Raw genomic sequence first — 7,419 nt, forward strand, 5'->3', positions numbered from 1 at the left:
TCCTGCAGAACTTGTTTTTAAATCCGTGCTTTTCGGCCACCCCCCCTCCCCCCGCCACAACAATGCCGAGAGCTTGTTTAATCCACAACTACAATTAAATTTTAAATCTACATTCACGTGCTGCTAATGTTCCTGGGTTTTATTTTCACCGTTTGTTGAATTGTGAATTGTGTACTAACGATAGCAACTACACTCCATCCTGCCTGCCTTTCCAACCTGTTCGAAATTACCAAGTATGCTCCTTCACAGCTGTGTCCTTTCCTTACATCCCCGGGCAAGATGTGTTATTCGCAGCCTTCCCACCCTAAACATTACTTCCGGTTCCCCTTTCCCCATCCCTAAGCCTAAGCCTATTCAACTGCACTTCCTGGGCCGAACCTTCCTTATGTGCCGCGAGAGTTCAAAGGGCATATGATTACGTTTTTCCCCCTTCTTTGAATTCTTAAATAAGATAAGGAAGGATAGTTTATCCTTCGCAAGTGATGTCTGAGAGGGATACTTTATCGTTTAGTGAAGATCACATACAAAGCTTAATAGCTTCCGCTGCTTTTTCCAATGTCACCCTTAGCTCTACTGCCCATCAGCAGAATGAGTCAGAAAAATTAATCAGACTGAGCAAAAAGCACATTAGGACCGATCTCCATGGTCACTTCCTGTTACAACATCTTAGAGGTGGGACTATACCGTGGGGTTTACAGGTGAAGAATGTTCCTGTAATCTTTACTGAGGACGTTGAGTACAGGAAGGGATTTAGTTGCATTAATACTAAATGCAGCAGGGACCTTATGGTCCATACTATTGAGACTGCACAAAGACTGAGTGCTAAAGAACTAGACGAAATAGTGGCACTAACTGAGGCTATCAAGGCTAGTCCCACAATATCTGACGCAAAGGCCCTACTTGAGAAAATTGAGAAGGAGATCTTGACTTTTAAAGACAACGCGCTTAATAACAAAATTGCACAGTACGAAAAAGATTCAAAGGCATTCACACTCGAAAAGGCGTATCCTTTTCTTAAAGACGATTACTACACACAATCAGACTCGAGGGAGGCACTTTATAATTATCAGGGAAGATCCCGTAACAGATTTAAAACTTTTTCTGAAACTTCCTCTTCTGCTGAATCATCAGGATCTGACAGTCGTGGGAATCAAAATAAAAAACAGGTGTCTTTTTTAGAAAAGGGCCAACAGGCAAAAACAAGGTTCAAAGTACCATGGGAGATGCGGACAAGAAGAAACTTTTACAAGTCGTGAATGCGACCACCACAGTGGTGAACTTATCACCTAAATTACTAACGAGGGATGAGGAGTCCGTTTTGAACTTGGGACTCAAATTTGTTCCACGCCAGCCCACAGATTTTACCCAAATGAAACTCGAAACCATCGAGTTCTGTCGGAAAATCAGATTGAGGGCTTTTTTTGCTAACCAGCCGCTTATGATTGAGAAAGAAACCACAGGGCTACGCAATAAATCGAAGTTTGTACCCACCCAAAAAATTCCTAAACAGGTGTACGCCTTTGAACAAATTTTGTTATCTTCTATAGATAAATTGGAAAAGAACAATAAGAAATTTATTCAACAGAATATAAGTAAAGGGCAAAGAAGTGCATTAAAAGATTTAAGGGAAGACCAGTCAATAGTCATCAAACAGGCTGACAAAGGTGGTGCAGTAGTCCTTTGGCCTAGAGACAAATATCTCAAAGAAGCAGGATTACAGGTGAACAACAATGCATGGTACTGAACCCTCAATGAAGACCCTGTCAAAAACATCCAGGGCACAATAGCCTGTATTGTTCAAGCTGGGATAGATAATGGCTATGTGGGAGCAAAAGAAGGTGATTTTTTAATCAAAAAATTCCCTAGGACACCTGTCCTATATTTCCTCCAAAAGATTCACAAAAATCTGAACGAACCGCCTGGACGACCGATTGTCTCCGGGTGTGATTCTTGCCTGGAACCACTGGCCAAATACGTGGATTTCTTTTTGAAACCCTTCATAAGTACAGTTAAATCCTATATAAAAGACACCATGGATTTTCTGGTTAAAGTGGAAGGCACGGAATTTGATCCCACGTCTCATCTGTTAGTCACCATGGATGTGACGTCACTGTATACTCAGATCCCCCAGGATGAGGCACTGGAGGTAATAGAACTTTACCTGGAAACTCGTGAAAGACCACATCGGGTACCCACGTGCTTCATTGTAAAATTAGCTGAAATAGCTTTAAAGAAAAATTACTTTCGATTCAACGAACAATTCTTCCTGCAGACGAAGGGGACGGCCATGGGATGCCCCTATGCTCCTGAAATGGCCATTCTGTACATGGCTGAGTATGAAAAAAAGTTCATTTACAGCGATAACCCATATAGTGGCAATATCAAACAGTGGTTTCGTTATATCGATGACGTGTGGCTCCTGTGGCAGGGGAGCCACACTGAACTGATTCAGTTCCACGCATGGCTGAATGCAAAGCATTTGGATATAAAATTCTCAATGGAACAGAGTGACAGGCGAATGACTTTTTTAGATGTTGAGATCACATGTAATGAGGGACGGCTAATTTCCACCTTGCACAGGAAAAAGACTGATAAAAACACTATTTTACATCACCGAAGTGCCCACCCCAGGAACTTGAAGTCTAATTTACCTTATGGTCAAATGCTCCGAATAAGGAGGAATTGTACAGAAATTGAGGACTACGAAAGGCATGCAAGTCGATTTTGTGAGGAACTGACGGAGAGAGGCTATCCGAAAAAATTGTTGAAGCACTCATTCAAGAGGGCACGATACACACCCCGTGAGTGTTTGCTTCAGACAAAAACTAAACCTGAATTGGACCGATTGGTCTGTGTAACAACTTTTGGGCCTGACACCAACAAATTGAGACAGGTGGTCCTGAAAAATTGGCACCTTTTGGAAAACTTGGACTGCCCTTTCCCACGTCCGCTTTTTGCATATCGTAAAAATAGGAGTATTGGCCAACAACTAGTCAGGGCCGACATTGTACTACCCAAGCCAAAAAGCGACTTGTTGTCCAAATGGGGGATGAAACCAGTGGAGGGACACCATAAATGTGGGTCCTGTGTGGCATGTACAAATACGCTGGAAGGGAAGGAATTCCAACATGGAAGTGTCAGATGGAAACATTTGCAATTTTCGAATTGCAGAACACGAAATGTCGTGTATGTTATAGTGTGTCCTTGCCAAAAGCTGTATATTGGCAAGACTACACAGCAAGTAAACACGCGGATGACGCAGCATAAATCAAGGTTAAAAAATAAAACTTTAACCGCTCCAATGGTGGAACATTTTATGGAGAAGAACCACACAGAAAATGATTTCAAGTGGTCTGTCCTATATGTCCTGCAACAAACTAAACCTATGGATCCAGACGAGATATTGCTGCAGAAGGAGGCATACCTCATTTTGAAATTCAACAGCGCGTTGCACGGTATGAATTCTTTGTCTGAAATTGCGAGGCTGTAATATACTAGATATGCCCATTACACAGTAATGAACACGATGGTTGTCAGATTCTTAGCCACAATATGCTGATCAAAGTTGTCCATCCCTTGCACTATCCACAAATAAACCCTTTAAAGATGGCCGCCACTGACTACTCGATTTGTTGGCAATGAGTGCCCGGCTTAAAAAGCCTCTGAAAGATGGCCGCCGCATCCACAGACTCATTGAGGAAGTCGCCGGATTGCCGCGTTTGAAAGTAAGTGCAACCTTAGATATAGCGCCAGAGTTAACCTCCCCCCGTCTTGTAGAGCCTAAATGATTATTTTAATACACAGGTAAATAGCGGGTTTCCTGACCGGAGTTCGATTACAACGAACAATTCGTTTGGAAAAAAGAAAAAAAGGGAGACACGCTGCAGCCTAAGAAAAAACGGCGCGCACGCCAGGTATGCCTCAACGAGTTGTGAATGCCCTTTGTTTTACTGAATTCAAATTGGACCGACCTAAGAACTGTACTGTTACTTGCAGGCAGGCGCACACGATAGAGTGAGAGACGCTGCAGCCTGAACGTGAAACCGGCGAGTTCGCCAGGTATGGCTTTTTTAGTGTTGAACTCCTTCTCTGATTCTTTTTGATGAAGACATAAAATGGAAAGTAAAGCACTGTTATTCCTCGGGCAGACAAAGTGCCGTGGATTACAGCGCAAAACAACCCTGAGGTCCTGTTTAAGATCTTCAACAGAAACCCTAAGGTACGCTGAGAATAAGTTCGAGTAATGTTGTCTTCAGTTGAGCTCAGGCACAAGTTTCATGAGGTCCTTACTCACCCACAGGTCCCAATAACTCCAGCTGAAAATAAATAAAGTACCTGCGGACCGGCGGCTGTTGGCCCACAGGTAAACATTCAGACATTGGAACACATAGTTGAAAAGCAGACGGGTTATTAACAAATAAGTAAGAACACTTTGTTTTTATATACTTCCAGAAATATCCAAGAGACCAAGCCCTGATGAGAACTCGATAATTGAATACACCGAGTTCGAAACGCGTTGGCACTCAGACAAAGGATAGCTATTAGTTGCTTGATAAGACCACAGAATTGATTTAGGGTCTATTGTTGCAAAAAACTGCTCGCATTGGTTTGCAATTGAATTGTCTTGTGAGTCGCAAGCTTGACTCTTGTTCTTCTGTTTTGAGAAGTAATAGTCTGTATATATTGCAAAGACAGTGGTGATTTGTAAGTGTTGTATTGTTTAAATGTATTGTATATTTGTATATATGACTGTAAATTGCTAACTGTGAGAAAACGTTTAGTTTTCCTTTTTTGACATGTTTATATCCTTAAAAAATAAAAAATGAAGTAAAAGGGCACGAATAATATATGCCCCAATTACCCAGGAGTATCACTTGGTAGGTTTTTTCCTATAAATAGTAGGTTTAAAACAATTTGTAGTCGGTAAAAAAAAATTCCCCACTTATGTGCAGCAGAAGCAGTGGCCCTGTGCACCATAAACCCACTGAATCCAGATTACCGCTTTATTTCATAATTCAAACAGACACAAGAGCCCATTTCCTTCCCTGTACTACATTCAGCCCATGACACATTGACTATGCCACTGCGTATTTTTTTAAAATATATATTTTGTGGTGACTTGCGCTGTCACCTACAACGTTCTACAGGGTCCTTCTGAGTAAACACCAACCACAGCTCACCATGCCTCTCCCCTCCCTTGCACCCACTCTTTCAGAGACACGCTTTCCGTTCGTGCAGCAGGTGCAGTGGCACCGGGACACAGGCCTCAGGGATCCATGAAATCAAATAATTTCTTTATTTTACACTAGGCAGGAACCAAGGGGCTCATTCCCTTCCTTGCACTTGGGCCCAACAACACACTGGAAACCACTTTGCGCACTTTATACTAGTTTCCGTGGGCCCAACAACACACTGGAAACCACTCTGCGCACTTTATACTGGTTTCCGTTTGAGGTACAAGCTATGCCATTTCAAAGTGGTCATTGTGAAACAGCCCCCCACTAAGATTCAAGGATCCCCCACCCCAGGCCTTTGTCTTACGTTTTAACCGTGTCCTTCTTGTGCTACCCCCTATGTGCTCCACTGTTCAGTCTCCCACATGCTTCTGATATCAACCCAGGCATGTGGCGCTTTTTGTCATCTGTGTTATTTGTAATTCAAAAAACCACCAATCCTGGCCATTATTTTTCTCTAAACTCCCACCAACAAATCTCCATTCATGTTTTTTTAGCCACCACCCGCGCTTGGCTTCACTCGGCCATCTGCTTTTCCTGCATTCCTTTGTGGCCATCTGCTTTTCCTGCCTCTCACACCTGCCCCTCCCTCTCCCCCACCACAGAGCAGCCTCAGGCTCAAAGTACGTTGCACGCTGTGATACTGATTTTCCGTCTCCTTCTTCTTCCACCTTTTCCCCTCTTTCGTTGCCTCCTTTTCTCTGTCTCTTTTTCACCCTGTTTTTTCCCACTTCGACCACTGTAAATAAATACAAACCCCGATCACAGAATTTCAGTAACTCTCCACAACCTGCCCGCCCCCACACTCTGACTCACTGTCTTCCGACCTTTTCATTTGTAAACTTCACAATCTCCCTTCGTGTTTTTTTTAATCCACAACGGCAATTGCATTTTAAATCTACATTCACGTGCTGCTTATGTTCCTGGGTTTTATTTTCACCGTTTGTTGAATTGAGTACTAGCGATAGCAACTACACTCCATCCTGCCTGCCTTAACAATGCACCACCACATCACTCAGGGATACCACCACATCACTCAGGGACACCACCACATCACTCAGGAACACCACCACATCACTCAGGGACACCATCACATCACTCAGGGACACCACCACATCACTCAGGGACACCACCACATCACTCAGGGACACCACCACATCACTTAGGGACACCACCACATCACCCAGGGGCACCACCACATCACTCAGGGGCACCACCACATCACTCAGGGACACTACCACATCACTCTGGAACACTACCACATCACTCTGGGACACCACCACATCACTCAGGGACACCACCACATCACTCAGGAACACCATCACATCACTCAGGAACACCACCACATCACTCAGGAACACCACCACATCACTCAGGGGCACCTCCACATCACTCAGGGACACCACCAGATCACTTGGGGACACCACCACATCACTAAGGAACACCACCACATCACTCATGGACACCACCACATCACTCAAGGGCACCAGCACATCAATCAGGGGCACCACCACATCACTCAGGGACATCACCACATCACCCAGGGACACCACCACCACATCACACGGGGACACCACCACATCACTCGGGGACACCACCACATCACTCAGGGACACCACCATATCACATAGGAACACCACAACATTACTCAGGGGCACCACCACATCACTCAGGGACACCACCACATCACTCAGGAACACCACCACATCACTCAGGAGCACAACCACATCACTCTGGGGCACCACCACATCACTCAGGGACACCACCACATCACTCAGGAAAACTATCACATCACTCAGGAACACCACCACATCACTTGTGAACACCACCACATCACTCGGGGACACCACCACATCACTCAGGACACCGCCACATGACTCAGGAACACCACCACATCACTCATGGTCAACACCACATCACTCAGGAACACCACCACATCACTCATGGTCACCACCACATTACTCAGGGGCACCACCACATCAATCAGGGGCACCACTCAGGGGCACCACCACATCACTCAGGGACACCACCACATCACCCGGGGACACCACCACATCACTCAGGGACACCACCACATCACTCAGGGACACCTCCACATCACTCGGGGACCCCACCACATCACTCAGGGGCACCACCACATCACTCAGGGACACCACCACATCACTCAGGAACACCACCACATCAC

This window comes from Lissotriton helveticus, chromosome 8 (assembly GCF_964261635.1).
Source record: "Lissotriton helveticus chromosome 8, aLisHel1.1, whole genome shotgun sequence".
Lineage (NCBI taxonomy): Eukaryota > Metazoa > Chordata > Amphibia > Caudata > Salamandridae > Lissotriton > Lissotriton helveticus.